This window comes from Pteropus alecto, unplaced genomic scaffold (assembly GCF_000325575.1).
Source record: "Pteropus alecto unplaced genomic scaffold, ASM32557v1 scaffold39, whole genome shotgun sequence".
Lineage (NCBI taxonomy): Eukaryota > Metazoa > Chordata > Mammalia > Chiroptera > Pteropodidae > Pteropus > Pteropus alecto.
In genome coordinates, this window is record NW_006443568.1 from 12,327,365 (window position 1) to 12,344,738 (window position 17,374).

Genomic DNA, 17,374 nt, shown 5'->3' on the forward strand with positions numbered 1-17,374 from the left:
TGTGATGGAGAAGGTCAGAGCTCATTTAAAATATTACCAAAGAGTCTACGGCCATGCCACCCTTAACAGGCCCAATCCTTTCTGATCTCAGAAGCTAAGCAGGGTCAGGCCTGGTTAGTACTTGGATGGGAGACCACCTAGGAAGCCCGGATGCTGTAGGTGTAAAATAATAATAACAATAACAAATAAATAAAATAAAATATTCCAAAAGAAAACTATCATTAATAACTGTATTAAAGAATTTACATCTGATTCAAGCTGAATTCCTTTTATATTATAGATATATTTGGAAATGCCATCAAAATGAACTGTCTCAAGGAGCCCATTCACAAACAGCAGATTTAGAATATAGTACTGCTTTTTGTGTGTAGTGGAAACCTGAAATGCAGTACCTCTCTATCTCTGATACCAACAAGACAATGTTAAAATGAGATCATTCTGGCCACCAGGAAACTTTCAACACTTTCAACAGGGATACAACACAATCTGTGGTAGAAGAAATCTATGATGCAAGTTTAGAGACAAAGGTAACAGTATTTCCAATTAGCGCATCAGTTTTGAAAGTGTAATTTTAAAAAGTATTTCTGCATTCTTAAGCACAAATTCATTATAACTAAATGTCAATTTTTCTAAGGAAGATCTTTAAGATTTTCCAGTGGAAGGTAATAGGTAAACAGAAGTTGTATAAGAGAAATATGCTCTGCATACAGTTTAGATAGATCACTAAACAAACAATATTATTTTGAGAACTTTTATAAGTCTCTATCTTTTCTGACTAGGAAAAACAGCCCTAAGCCAATTGGGTCTTTCTTGCGTGTCTGCCTAATAAGCTGGAAAGAATATCCAAAACACATAAACTTAATACATAAAGTAATAATTTTCCTAACCTGAAGTCAGAAAAGTCTGGGTTTTAATCTCTGCTCAGAGCTTACTAGTGACCTAATCAAGTTTCTTAATTGCTTTTGTCTCCATTGTCTCATTTGTAAAACAGAATTAATTATGTCAAAACCTCGCACAGTTATTATAAAGATTAAATAATATGAAAAGAGCTGGCTCGTAGCATGTACTCAATACACATGACTCCCTCTACCAAATGTCCAACTAAATTGATCCCATCACATCTATTTTAATGCAGTGGGTCAAAATTTACATGGTACTTTCTTCTTTCTTTTCATGTTTTGCACACAGCAGGCACACCAGAAACACGGGTTAAAATGAACTGAGTATATTTGCTATTTAACTAAAGACACAAAAACCAAGAAATCCACACAAATATTTCTTCACCTAAAGACTCCTGTATTATTTCATTCTGTATTTCCTGTATTATTTCTGTATTTATAGAGTAATCCCCAAAACCAAGTTATCTAATAGGTGTTAACAAAATAATTTAGGTATGAGAAGAGACCCACCACTATCTTTAAATATCAAATTAAATGCTTTTTCAGTTTATAAATCATCACTGCCTCCATGCAAACTAAGAAAAATCTGACAGTTATTACCTTTTATAATCTTTTTCCTGTTATGCCTGAATTCAACCTCTAAATAAGCAATTTCAAAATTATCACCTCAGACCACCAGAGCCAGAATTACTTTGGAATGGGTTTGTTAACAATTCAGATCCCTGGGCCTCACCTTAAATCTAATAAATCAGAATTCAACACTCCCTATGTAACTCTAATGTGCAATGAAGTTTAAGAACCATTGTCCTATATGACAGCAAGACAAGGAATACCAGTAACACAAGGATCTAAACTAAGATAAACATTACTGGCATTTTAGGTCATCTAGCAGTTTCTTAAAAGTAGAATCCGAATTATTAATCTGAACTAATTGTACCAACCAGGCATTTTACATATTTAGTAATGAAAAACTCACACTGGATATTGAGAGATCATGAGCTAAAATACTTCAGAGGTGCTTCAATCTGAAAGTGTTTTCAAATAACAGTGATAGTAGCAAACACTTATTTGGCACTTACTATGTGCCACATACTGTTCTAAACACACTACACATATTCATACATTTCATTCTCCCAACAACCCTATGAGGTGTATATTATCCCCATTTTATAAGTAAGAAAAGTGAACTTAAGTAACTAGGCTAATATTAATGAGCCAGTAAATGGTAGAACTGAAATTTAAACCCAAGCAATCTGACTGTCAAAAGCCCCTGCTCTATAACACTGTACTATACTATCTGGCCTGGAAACTGACATTAATAAAAACAAACATGATCACTGCAAATGGAGGTGGCAAGTACATACCCATGAGAGTGCCAGCACTGGAAAGAGGAAGGCAGAAGAGGAAGCAAGAAACAGGAGTTAAGTTCATTTCCTGTTTCTTCACCCTGCAGACAACTACTGAATTTTATTGGGGAGAAAGAACACAAGAGAGAATAAGAATTGCTCTTCCCCTTTCTCTATAACCACAAATCTTCCATTTCTTAGGTTTCCTGACAGTTCAGCAATCTGTTGGAAACTGTGAGTCTCCTGTTAAGAGCACTGGTTCAGGAGTCAGACTGGCTCTACCACTCTAGCTACGTGACCTTAGTCAAGTTATTTAACTTCTGTGTCTCAGTATTCCTTCAAAAGATAAAAACAGTAATACCTTCCTCATAGGATAAGTTGATTAAATAAGATAATATATGTATGTAAAGTATTTAAAACAGTGCCTGGCATACAGTAAATGCTTAGTAAATGTTAGCTATTACTTCAGTGATTAAAGAAACTTTTAAGTCAATATAAGTTTTAAAACATCAACAATTCCAACTCAGAAAGGGAGCACATTTTTTTTCCAAAATAATTACAGTACTCATTGTTCCTACTAAAAATGAGTTAAATATAGAGCTATCATTACAAAAGTGGCCATTCCAGAGTTAAGTTCCAATTTAATTAACTATTCTACAAAGCATCTGACATGTATTATTAATAATTTCATGTATTAAAATGTCACCAGATGACCCACAAAGGGGGAGGAAGCAAGTTACCAGGGAAGAGACTCTGTTTTGCAATACATACAATGCCAGCTTCAACAACATAGAGGAAACTAGGCCAGATATGTTTGTATATCCTGTTAACTTCCCGTTAAAACAACGTCTAATCACTATGGCAGCTAAGAGGCTATGTAGTTCCAAATACCATTTTGCTATTCAAAGTGGAAAAGTTATTTTGCACAAATAACTAAACACTTCCCTTTTTAATAATGAAGTTCATTTGCACTAGAACTTAGAATTGGGGTTAAGCAACTTAAAAGCATAAAAAATGATTCTGCCAATCACAAGAAAAATAAGTTGTAAAATAATGTATACCTTCTACACTTCTCTATACCCATCACTCCATCAGCCAGCCACACCACAACCCTTATTTCCTAGATTCTTAAATGCTTTGGGGGTCCAATGACTCTTTGAGAATCTCAGAACTAAAGTTCCTTTAGTTTTCTGGGATCCTTGAGCTCTAGATAAAGAATGAGAAGCTTTTTTTAAGAGAAATATCCCTTAATGAACTTAACCCCATCATTTTGCAGATACTCTAGTCTAAACGCAAAGGACTTGCCCCAAAGCCAGAAAGTTAACTGCGTTGTATCCTGACATTCTTTTCCAACTCTTCAAATATCTGGCACATACAGAACAAGCCACATAAAGACAGTTCTTGTTGAACATTACAATTTGTTTCCAGAGTCCTCCATAAACAGGAAATAATCTTAGAAAACTGTGGCATTTATTCAAAAAGTCAAAGCAATACATATTCTGCTCAAAGGTATTTGCCCTAATAGAATGCCAAAAGCAGCTTAATATGATCAGCAGCTGCCTCAGTGTTTAATAATAAATGTACCCATTCCAATTTGAAAAAAAAAATTGTAATTCTATAAAATATCTTTCAATTAGTAAAAAATAGACAACCTGTGTTGGAAGAGACAGTCATCCACGGATTTCTCATGGTCCTAACCATCTTGCTGGATATCTGAGAATGCAAAGGCCCTGACTGCTCTTACACAGGCCATAGCAGAGAGCTGTGTTTGTAACAAATGACCTTGAAGGGCACATCAATGTCTCCTTCTGGGACAAAGAGCAAGCTTGTTTCTCACTTGCTATCAAATAGTGGGTTCCCCAAGCTCTGTGTTCCTCTGCTGTGACACAAATTCACTGCATCTCCTGCATGGAAATTTTAGGGATAAGGGGAAGCAACACACACACAACTGATCTCCTGCTGCTGGCTGCGCCTTAATTAAATCCTTTGTCTCTCACCCAGTCTCATGTCTTCTTCCAGTATTCATAAAACAATACCAGACTAAAATATTAGCTTGTAAGGAGAGTGAAATAAAATCCAAGACCCTGTTTACTTCATTGAGCTTCATGAGAAATAATCATTTTGTTGTGAAATTTTTATGTGTAAATATAGCAATTAGATATTTCTTAAAATAATAAATTAGAAGCTAGGTAAGAACACCTGGTCTTAAATATTTTATTCATTATCGAATTTTTTTCCTTTATAGGAAAATCCTCCTGAAAAAAAATTTTAAGACATTTTTCCACCTTCTCACTCCCAAGCCAACCAACACATCTTCTCTAGGAGCTGACTGGTTGCGTTAATTTGTTTATGTTCCACAGATGTCTATTCTAACAGGAAATTAATGCAAATCATAATCCTATCAAGAAAGATGGTTCCTCTCAGTGATCTTATAAAAATAAGAAATTATGTATTAACTTGTTTTGCTTTAAATTAATAAGGCTAATAAAATTTTTAATTTTTCAAAAAGCAAACAAATCTTATTTTGTTCTCTTCTATCCTTGAATAGCTGTTAGTAACCTTACTTTCCCCCAAAACTTCTACTTATTCACCTCTAGAAGCAAGTCAGTATAGACATTTAAAGGACAAGGTCTCCATGGAACATGTCGAAGAGCCCTGTTGTTGCTTTTCTCTTGTTGATTTTTGACATGAGATTGGTGAATACATACAAATAGGCAGATAGTTCACCAAAAAAATAGTGGAAGAAACCAGAGAAACAGACTCAGGCAGAAAGTAAGTGACAACAGCACCACCACAGCTTTTGATTGTGGGAAAAATACTAGGGTTTCCCTCCACCATCCTGTATGTACTTTTCAGATGCATAAAACAAGTTTCTTTCAGTTTTTGACAAATACATACCACCTTGAATTCTTCATATATACATACAAAATGGCTGCAAAACTCCTAGTATCTCCAGCTGCCAATTAAATGCATTAACACATAAAAAGTGTTGGATGGCAAATATTAAGCACTTAAAGCATTTATTCAAATTGCTCCATTTTCTGCCACTTGTGACAGAAACTGACATTATGTTGTGAAGTCACAACCTACATGAGAAAGTTGAGAGGCAAGTCTTAAGGTTCTATGTGTCCTTGAGATGACAAAAATGAAACGAGGAAAAATGCTGACAGTAGCACTCATAAAATGAAAGATTATGAATCTATGTGGTAAAAGATGTTTTCGGCAGTGCTAGATAAGTTTGTTGTGTCAGCTTCAATCCTGAAAATGACTTCACTCCAAAATGTCTGATCCAGTCAGAATGCAAGTCCTTATTTTTACTATAACGATAAGTTTCCCTTCCTCAAATTGGCAAAAAGGAAAGAACGCCAGCCAGTCATTATTTCACATATGACAAGAAAATAAATAACATTTAAAAATCCAATTAGTTCATATTTAAATAAGTCACATGTTTTAAATATAATATGTCAAAACAATTTGGAAAAATTAAAAAGTGCAATAACATATAGGAGTACTAAGTGGTTGATTAGAAGAGAATGGAAATTACAATGAGCTTTTCTCTCAAAATATTCAAGACTAGTAGATTTATTCACTCATTCAAAAACCCTATTAAGCATCAAATAGGTGCAAAGCATTGTCCTACACATAGCCATATTCCAGTATGCCTGCAACAAAGTCCATGTCCTCTTGGGGCAACAATCCTAAGTAGGGAATGCCAACAATAAATAGACATCATCCCTCTCGTACCTCCCAATATAGTCTTCCTTCATTACATTACTGATAACGACACCTTTATATGCAATTTTCCCATTCTGGGAAAAATTTAGGGCAACATAATTCTATTCTCTTAATTAAGAAAGGGCAGTTTCATGCAAAAGACCAGATAACAAAAGATAAAAGCATTTTGCTTATCCCAAATCTCAAATCTGGATTTGCCACAGTTGAGATCTAGACAGCCTGGAGGAAAACAGGATTGACATTGCTCAACCAGTTTCTTTGCATCTTACTCTGCCCATCTAATCGATTGCCAATTGCCTGTTACTATTTAAATGATCTAACATGGTTTAGTTCTTATTTCAAAGTTTATGCCTTTATTCACATCATCTCTCCAAACCATGGATGTCTGACCTTACAACTCATCCTCTTTCTATGCTAACTTTCCACCCCAAAATCCCATGTTATCTGAAACTCCTTCCCTAAGTATTTCAGCTATCAAAAACTGCCTCAATTTTCTGAACTCCCATGGCGCAGCCTTACCTCTTAAATCTCATTATTTCTTACTCCTCTACTTCACTCTCCATGCTCTAGCTACTCAGGTCTCTTTATAGTTCTCAAACATGCGAGGCCCTGTCCTGCCTTCAGGTGTTCATATTTGCCAAGAATATTCCTTACCCAGTTCTAAAAGCTGCTGACTTCTTATCCTTCAGATATTAGCTCAAATCATCAACTCAAAAAATAATCCCCCTAAGCACATTATCCAGAGTAATATCCAATTCCCTCCTTCCCTACTTCTATCATATTGCCCTTTTTATTCCCTTTATAGTATGGTTTTAATCTATAATTATCTTGTTATTTGTTATATTACAGTAAGGGATACAGATAAAAAATAAGAAAATTTCTGTAAAGGCAAGGCTCTGCAGTATGTATTTCTAGAAAATAGCTCAGTACTGGGCACAGTAAATACTGAATAAGTGAATCACACTGACTACTTAATCATGCTGTTTTTATGCTAATGGGCTTGTGCTTATTCTAATATTTTAGGATCTCTGAGAGAAAAATTAGGCTTATAATTCTTTCCCTCCCAAGTCACCTAATACAATACTGAGCATATACTTAGAGCAAGAAAAAATAAAAATTTAAAAAATTTTTAAAACCTTGTTAACTAAAGTAATAACATGAAAAAAAGCATATGATTTCTAAAGACAAGCAAATATGGGTTGCAATGTTAGTTCCACTTTAATGTGTGGGATCCTGGCAAGTTACTTCACTTCTATATCTTAATTTTCTCATCTACAGAATAACATCTAACTCAAAAAAATTGCTATAAAGAGAAATGAAGTAATGTATATAAAGCAATTAATATATCACCTGGCACAGAGTAAACACTTAATATGGCATCTTATCCTCATCCCCAATTAAAATTTGCAAAACATAAAATGGCCCTATGATAAATATTAGAACTACTACTGTTAAATGAAAACATCTAAACACTACAAATAAGAGGAAACTCAGAAAAACCCGTGCTTCTACTTGACAGGGTTATTTGCTAACTTGATCAATCCTTTTTGAAATCCTCTCACTCTGATCTGAAAGAACAGTTTAAACTAAATGTCATCTTTGTAGCCAGAGAATTCCGAATGTTACAAAAAGGGTTGTAATCCACCTCTATTTTAAGAAGAGACAAAATAACATTACTTAATCATACAACAAACACTTATCAAGTCTCCAATATGGCCAAGGAAGACAATACAGAGTAGCAGACAAGCACAGAAGCTTTCAAGTCAAGGAGCCCTCAGCTCATAACCTCATTCTTGTATGACTTTGAGCAAGCTATATAACCCCTTAAAGACTTTATTTCTCCATTTGTAAAACAAATAGCATTAACATCATAGGTTGTAAGAATCAGTTACTCCTCTGTAGGTAGCACTTAACACTCAAATATGAGCTCTTTTTTATCATTGTGAAATAACTCAGGTAAGCAGTCAACTGAGAATCTGAATTAGGCAATCTTGTGTAGGGCACTGGGTTTATATTCTATCAAAGTGCTAACTGACAGTCAATCATGTATCTAGAAAACAAAATGTGGTTTCAGATTAGGACATAATACACAAGACTAATTTTTGCTTTCAAAAAAATAAAAATACCAGAAACAATAAGGAACAAGGTTTCTATATATAGGCCAAAATGTAACATCCTTTGACCAGACAATTCCATTTCTAAGACTTCTCCAAGTTTGCAAAGAGGTAGGCACAAAGATATTTACCACGGCCTGGTTTGTAAGAGCAAGATTAGAGACCACATACATGTGTACCAACAGGGAACTGGTAAAATAGGTCATAATACAAAGGAATATTATTCAACTATTAAAAAGAATGAGCTATAGTGCCTGTTATAGATTGGAATGTATAAACCCTCCTCCCAAAAAATTGATGTGATGAAGTCCTAACCCCAGTACCTCAGAACTATGACTGACTGTATTTGGAGATAGGGCTTTAAAGAATTAAGGTAAAATGAGGTCATATTGGTGAGCCCTAATCTAATATCACCGGTGTCCTTATAAGGACGTTAGGACACAGAAAAGAGGAAAGACCAAATGAAGACTCTAAAAGTGGGCCATTTATAATCCAAGAAGAGAGGCCTTCAGGGGCAATTAACTCCTGTCAACACCTTGATCTTGGACTTCTAGCCTCCAGAACTGTCAGGAAATAAATTTCCATTGTTTAAATCACCCAGTATGGTACTTTCTTATGGTAGCCCTAGCAAACTAATACAGTGCCAACATGGAAGATCTCCAAAATACATTAAGTTTTAAAAAGCAAAGTGAAGAACAATGTGTATAACATGTCAACTTACATGAATTTTTAATGGCGAGAACACATATATATACTTACAGGTACAGAGACTATCTACAAAGGCACATATCTGCTAGATAACAGTGGCTGCTTCTGGGAAGGGAATATGGGTGTGTGGGACGGGTAGACTTTTCATCATATTCTCTTTTCTACTGAAGTTTTCACCATATGCATATAGTATTTCCTTTAATTGTAAAAACAAAACTACTAAAATGAGAAGTTCTCTAAGACACGTCCAACAATTAAGAATAATACCATCAGCAAACCTAGTCTAATAACTAACAAGTCCTGATAAACCAAACTCACCAAACTCATCAAAATACTTGACCTATTTCACTAGCGTAGGCATTTTTTTTTTTTGGTAGTTTATTTTCACACCACTTGTCTTAATAAGCTACTTCATCCACTTAGTATGACAATGTAAATCACTCAATTTACCAATGTATTTCAACAATTAAAACATTTGTATCCCTCTTTAAAAATAATATATACTTCAGTTAATTTATCCAAAATGAAGAAAATACCAAGAAACAATAGAATACTATAACATTAAAACAGTTAATGCAACAGAAAAAAAATGATTAAGTATCAACATACCACAAGATGAAATACTATGTACATATTAAAATAGTTGTGAAGACCAATCAATATAGTAACACAATGTTATTAAAAACATATACTACCACTGTTAAAATTGTGTCCTAATGTGTAAAAAAACAAATGCAAAGAGAGTTTAACAGCAGTTATGCTAGCACTCGCTCACATGTGTGTGTTAAAAAACAAGACCAAGCACCTCAGAGATCTTATACAATCTTCACTGCACCAGGACACAAGTTAGGACCTTCAGCATGTTACAATAGGCTTCTGTTCTTCCAAGAAACAACTCTATCAACTATAAAAGTCAGCAAGGTATTTAAATGCCTATTATAGTACTACAGTGGATAAGATAGAAACTCTGTCTTCGAAGGCTTTCAAAACATTTTAGTAATTTACTGAATGCCTACTCTGTGCCAAACACTATGCTAAACAACTTGACATACATCACTTCATATATCTGACGAGTTATAAGCAGAAGAGGCTAACACAACTGCAGCAGTCTGACTGCTACAAAATTACAAGTGCTATAAACTACAAGTGCCAGATTTTCAGAAGAGTAAGAAATATAGGTGGTCTTGAAGAGAGAATAAATCTCTAGTTAGATGGAATATCAGGAGAAAGGGCACAAGCACTGCCAACCTGCAAAGTGGAAGAAACAAAACAAAAAAACTGAGTCCAAGTCATTAAAGACTGAAAGCTAGGCAGAGGAGTTTTAATTTAACCTGGAAGGCGAACAGGAGGCTATCATTTCTTTCTTATCCATGAATATCAGTTTTTTTAGGAACATCGATCTTGTACCTGTATTCTAAGGTGGACCATCAAAGGTAACCAGATAAAATAAAGGAACTAAGCTAAGAAACTACTTTAATAAGAAATCTTAAAGTCAGGCTATTATGTTCTTAAAGCATTCGTGTAAGAAAATAGGCTTTTCAAAATCAGTATACAAATTCTGTCCTAAGTCTATCAAGGATGAAATCACGTGCCAGCCTGTATCAGAAATGCTACATACAAGCACACATTTGCAGCAAAAAAAAATAAGTCACTATACTACTCAGGCAACAACACACACTGTAAAATGAGCGAAGGCTGAGAACCTTCCTTTGAAAGGTTACCAGGTGAGATGCCAACTACAAAACTAATCATGATCATGTAGGCTTTGTTATATCTAATGAGACAGAGATACCTACACTCAGATTCTCATAGTCTGTTTTATAAACCACAGATCATTTTTTAAAGAACAAGACAAAATTACCAAGATTCTGAATCAAAGCAGTCTACCAATTTTGATGTAAAAATCTGTTGTTAATGGTAAACATCTACAGAAGCATTCAATCACGTACTTTAAAAAATAACTAGACAGACAATAATAAGTGATGCTATAACAGTTGCACCAAGAGCTGTGTCAATGCAATACAGCTGGCATGATGGCAGATGTTTCTGCCTGGTTGCAAAGTAGTGAGTAACTACATAGTTCTATCCACTAAAAGAGACTGAAACAACAAAGAATTGCAAACACTGAAAAATAACCAATATGTGTTGGCAACAAATCTGCCTTTTCAAGTGCACTTTGAAACCAAGGACACTACCATAAAAGCACAAACTTCTGCCTTGACCATCAATTGTTTCAATGGAAATTATGCACATACACCGTATTTTGGGAAACTAAGCTTCTATAATGGTACTCCAGCTGCATTACAGAATGCATTGGTTAATATCTATTTTTAAAGCTTTCACATAAAAGTCAGCATAACAGTACTTGTCACTGCTGAAAAGTGATTACAGTTGCTCCTTCTACCTAGAATGCTCTTGCCTGGATGGTTCATTCGCATTCCCTACAGGTCTTCACTCAAATGTCATTTTGGAGCTAGAACTCCTCTGATTACCTTATTTTTAAAATGCACCCCAAGTTCTATCAAACCCTGAAGCACTCGACTGTACCTCACCCCCAGCCCTCCCTCATCTTCCTCCTCTTCTTCATTTTTCACCAAACATTTACCTCTAACACACACACTAATATGTAAATTTCATAGGGCTAGATTTGTTTTGGTCTGTTTTATTCACTGCTATATCCCCAACAGCTAGAACAGTGACGTTCACACAGCATGTACTCAAAGGGTTGTTGAATTCATAAATAATAATAGTATGGATTAGAAATGCAGCAAATCAAAAAACGTGTTCCTTGGACTCAGAATATACCCTTTAATGGGTCCTTTAGGCTCTTAAACCCTCTCCTATTACTACCTGGATAAAGAACAAAAAAAATTTTTTTTATAACTTTCTGAGAGAAAAATCCAGTTCCAAAGGCAAAGTCAAAACCACAGCCTGAATCAACTAAGCAGTTAACACCAAGTGTTTAAAGCCACCACCCCGTATCACAGAGAATAAATGATCATCATGAGCAACCCATTCTGTTCTGGGAATCCACAATTGCACCAACTTTTAAACTATCAAAACATACAATCTCCTAGAAAAAAGCAGGATGCCCCAAACTAGGTGTATCACATTATTTGCAACTATATCAAAGTAAGAGTTAATGTAACCAATCCTACAGTCATTTTATAATTACAATAGGCCTCTAATTTTGAAACAATTTAGATTCAAATCAATTAAAAGTGTATAATGTATTTAAACATCACATAATTGCCAAAGATTTTCTACAGAATCTAGGTCTTCACAAAAATCTTTGCCGCTGATTAACTCTATTTTAAAAACTACTTCATTATAGGTTTCTTTTCTTAGATTTTTAGGGTTTTGTTTGTAAAGAATCATCTTCATATATAAAAGAGACTGAGCTAGAGAGGCAGATTTATATGTCATAAAAACAGAAATGAGTCCAATTTCTCCAACTGAAAGTAGCAGACATAAGAAATTTGGTGTCAGAAAACTTTTTGGATCTTCAACTTATGTCACATCCAGGATACGAATTCATCTTGATCCTGAAGAAAGCTTAGTCAATTAATCAAATAATAGTAATTTTTTTTTAAGAACTAAGACAGCCCAACCTAAGCTCCTAAACCCAACCATGATATACAAAATTGTCTTTCCCCTACTTTCCCATTTCTCCCAGATAACTGGTAACACAGGTATAAGTAAAATAATTTTTCTGTTCCTGGCTCTAATTTAACTAGAACCATGGACAAGTTTTTAGGAGAAAGGATCTTCATTTCCATGTCATACACACAACCAGAAAAAAAAATTAACCTAAAACATGGGATTGGGTGGGTTTTGTGGGGGAGAAGTGGGAGGATTAAGTAGTATGTGTGACAGGAAGAAAAAGCAAAAGAAATATGCCAAATTATAAAATACAAAGAATTTACAGATTACTGCCACAACCTCCTAAAAACTTAACTTCTCATGTATGTGAACAACTGTTTTTAAAAAACATTATCTGGAGAGCAAATAAAACAGTTAAGAATTATGTAACTTTACTGCATTAAAATATTGGCTTTGAAATTACTGCAAGCTTTTCAGAATACGAGGAAAAAAAATAAAATACTCAAACTAAAATCATCACTCCAAGAACAGAGGAAACTGGAGACAGTGACTCTATTTCAGAAGTTTCTGCTGCAGCCACTGGACAATCACTTCCACAGTCCCTAATACTGGACAGCTTCTCCCTTCCAATACCTTGCCCCAATTTTAAGTTGAGATGGAGCTATTCACCCATAGGTACCCCGAGGATATATTTTATATGTAACACGCTCGGTTCCAACTCAAGAAATTGCAAATTAGCAATTTCTGTACAACAGCTGTTAATTGGGGCTTAGGCAAGCATAATTCATGGCCTCTGCTGAAGTCTCTACCATTCATTCACCTGCCTCAGAAACTTGAAAAAATGTTTCCCATTTTTCTATCCTTTACAAACATTGTCTGACCATACCAACAGCCCTTGAACCTAATGGAGATTAATAAGCCACCAGACACCAGTGTCTCCCAGTCCATTTTCTCAAAACTTTAAAGGGCATTCCATGTGGGTTGGGGAGAGGAAGCTCCATCAAACAAGAAACACTGAATTAAACAAGATTCTCTGACAATCTAACTTCTCCAAGGCTTTAATAAACATATACATTATGAATTTCCAAGATATGGATATAATAAGTAGGATTTCCAATTAATCTGATACCCACCCCCATGGAAACATCTTTCAGGTATTCTGAAACACATTAGAGAAACACCACAGTAATCACTCTTAAAATTAAAAATTATTCACTACTCCTTATCTCTACTGGTTTATAAACTCCTAGAATAATCTAACATTCCCTTTGGCCCTATGATGAGAACAAATAAATATGACCTTAAATAATTCAAACACTTCCACAGCTCAGTTTATAATATTTATACTATTTGTATACCCTCTGAAACATGAGGGTTATTCTAGTGATTTAAGTCCTAGTACTCTAATATTCACTGGAACCACCCATTTTTTCCTAGTTATCAAATACACAGTATTTTACATTTTAAAATCTAAATTTATTATAAAATTTAACCATTAATCTTAAACTCCACAATAAAAATGTGGTTTTCTGGCAAAGGAATAAGTGATAAAGATGGTTTAATTCCACTTCGAGTGATAAAGATGGTTTAATTCCACTTCGAGAGATTCTAAAATTGAGCTCCTCTCCAATAGCATTCAGCTAGTGAAACAAATACTAGTAGCGCTAGTGAAGTTGTATTACAATGAAAATCCCCGAAACCACAGATAATTCTTTAAGAAATTTTATTCTTTTACTTCCTATTCCTCTTCATCTGCTTTTAAACAGACTTAAAAACAAACCAAAAATTTACAAGTATTCTTAAATCGCCAACCAATAAAGTGAATGGACTGTAGCTGAAAACCTACTGTGCTTTCTTCTATAAAATGTGTCCTTTTCTCATACTCCTTTAACTACTTAACATAGTATTCTTTTATACCACCTCCATCTCTCATCCTTTAATTTGGTTGTTACTCATTTGATCTGTTGTTCTCAATCTCTTTTGTTTCTACAAGGAGTTAACAGTGATTATCTTTTTAGCTGAAAAAGACAGCTGTGGTTTAACATCTAATAGTAGATGGCTTCATACTGCCACTTGGGACACTGGGAATGGACACTGGTAAGTCTGAGACATTGATCCTCCATCTCTTTTGGAGTCCACACTCAGCCTTTAAAAGCAGCCTCATCCATTTACTCCTTTATGGCATACAAATAGTTTTCTGCCTGTCTTAATTTCAAAAGGTTTAGGAAACACTACACGAGAGCATACACTGCAGCAGGTTAGCACTGGTGAATTTCTCCTACAGTAGTTTAGGAAAGGAGAAAGGTTATTAGAGAAAAATTCAATCTAGTCTTTACATACAACAATAATTTCTCAATATGGCAGCTCAGACTAGATTTTTATTAACGTTTTCCCTTAACATAGTCAGCATTATAATGACTACATATGGCGTATGGGTAGTAGACTTTTCGGGGTGATCACTTCATAAGTTATATAACTTTCCGATCACTATGTTGTACACTTGAAACTAATAGGGTTTGTCAACTGCAATTGAAAAATTAAAAATTTTTTTAATAAATCTCTCATTTGCCCGGAGAATACTTGCTGGTGGTGCTTGCAACTACAGCTTTTACCTCGAGATAACTCATGGATTACAGTCCTATCCTTATCCCCACAGTTTGCCATGAAATACTTGCTTTTATTATTATTTTTGTATCACTCTAGTATATTGATAGTCTTTGGAAACAAATGACATCATTCTATTTACAGCATTCTGTTTTTAGTAGTAGTATTTCCAATTACAAAATATAGTAATTCTCGATCTCTGAAAATGTCAAATTCTAGAAATCGTAGCATTCCTACACCTGTTAAATTAACACTACCAGCTGCACTTTTTTTTCCTAACTGGGAAGAGAGTTAAACATTTTCCCTTGAGATTTGAGATAGTTTACTTTAGTAAAGAAAGCAGAAAATATTTTTTAAATGTGACCAGCTAAATGCCAATTTTGTATTTGTATTTGTATTTCACCTGTTTTAATAACGAAAAATCCTGATCATATTCTCTTCATGAAAATTAGTTTCCAATAAGAAATCATCAGAGTTCAAATGTGTAACTGATATACTAAACTAGAATTTAAGATTATCTAGTTATTTCTAAGTGGGCAATGGCATTTTAATAACTAAATGATACATTTGTTCCTGATGAGCCCAGGCATGAGGCGATTCTACACAATAGGCAAGAAACTATAATAATTTTTTGAAAACCAAATAGGTTTCACATTCACTTTGATTATGATCCTTGCAATAACCCATGGTACACTGCCTAAAAGAAACCAGTTTATACTTAAGTAGGGGGAAAAAGGAATAAAACACGCAACATTTTTCTGAAATTCCTTATGACACCACTCTGGCAGTCCTGAAGAGGGTACTTCAAACTTTAATGTGCATAAATATCTTATTAAAATGAAGGTTCTCATTCAGTAGGACTGGGATGGAGCCTGAGATTTCTAATAAGCTCCAAGGTGAGCCTCTGCTGCTGGTCCACAGACCACACACTGCATACTTAGGACCTTACACCCTTGCTTCTAGTATGCTGGTTAGATAATGAATTAAAAATGTAAAGCAGGCAACAATTTCCACTTCATTTAATAATTGAAATGGTTTCATGAAATTAATCTGGGGAAGAGATGGTTATTAAAATGTTGTTTGGAGGGAAATGCAGGTAGCTTCTCAAAAGTGGGGCCTAAGAGAGATTGTAATAAGAGCAAACACCTACCGAGCACTATGTGCCGGTGCTTCACACAGATTACCTGATTTGATTCTCATTAATACTGTGAGGCAGGGACTATTGCTAGCCCTATTTTACAGAAGGTAAACCTGAGTCACAAAGATATAACTTAGATTGCACATAGCTAATAAATGGCAGAGCCAAGATCTGAACCCTCACAATCCAGTTCCAGAGTCTACATTTTTATTCACTAAACTAGCAGTCTCTCTCTCAAGAACATACAGCAGCAGAACTAAAATGGCAAATCATAATGGATTACTATTAGAGAAAACAATACAACTGTTAAATTTAGTGTTAAAGCAGAGTGAGCAACAAGGTTCTCTTCAGGTGACTCCATCGATTCTTGGTGAATACCATGACTTAAAAATATGCAGTTTTTTGCTATCTTAGAAACTGTTCTGCACTTCAGCATAACAGCTAAATATTTGAGGGAAATGTTGGTGGCTAAATACTCAGTTTTACTTCATGAAATAAGCAGTTTAAGACCAATGTCCCAAGGGCAACTAGTAAAGAAGAGTTTTGACATCCAGGACTTATAATAGCAGCAGTGGCAGACACAGCTGAAATGACAAGTAATGAAAATTCCTTTAGCAAAAATATTCTGGACTGAAGGGATGAGTAACTAAAAGTAGAAACTGGTAAGGGACAAAACATAACCAGGAATTTGATACTGCTGAGTAGAGAGGAAGAAGTGGAAAAAATAAGCTGCTCTTTGCAGAGGAAAGAAACAAACATTAAAGTCTGAATAATTTTTAGGAGTATAAGAACTAACCATCAGAAAAGATTTTCTAAGCAACAGTAAACTCTCCAGATAGTACAGATGCAGAAAATTCTGGACTAAACAGATGGATATAGTCAAACAAAAGTAGATTGGTAATCATCACTTCAATGAACCCAAACATGGATATGGCTGAGCAAGCACAAAAACCTCAGGAAACCAGCACACAGGCATATAGAATACGCAGAAAGAGAAAGTTACCCTCTGACATCATCAAATTCATTCAACAAACATCTCTTGAGACCTACTATGTGTTTGGCATTGTTCTAGGTGCTAGGAATTCAGGAGTGACCATGCCAGGTCAAAGCCCTGCTCTAATTGAACTTAAATTCTAGTGGGGAAAACTAACAGATTTGTAATAGAATACTGAATATTGAAGGCCTATAATGAAGCCCTTTAATATGAGGATATTTATGAGAAATAAA

At 34.8% G+C, this 17,374-nt stretch overlaps 1 protein-coding gene and 1 pseudogene across 1 annotated transcript in view; one reads left to right on the plus strand and one right to left on the minus strand.

Annotated features, from left to right (window-relative positions):
- Nucleotides 1–17,374, minus strand: part of CDC42 (cell division cycle 42) — a 38,939-nt gene that overhangs the window by 18,954 nt on the left and 2,611 nt on the right. The window lies entirely within an intron of this gene.
- Nucleotides 44–162, plus strand: LOC112473036 (annotated as a pseudogene).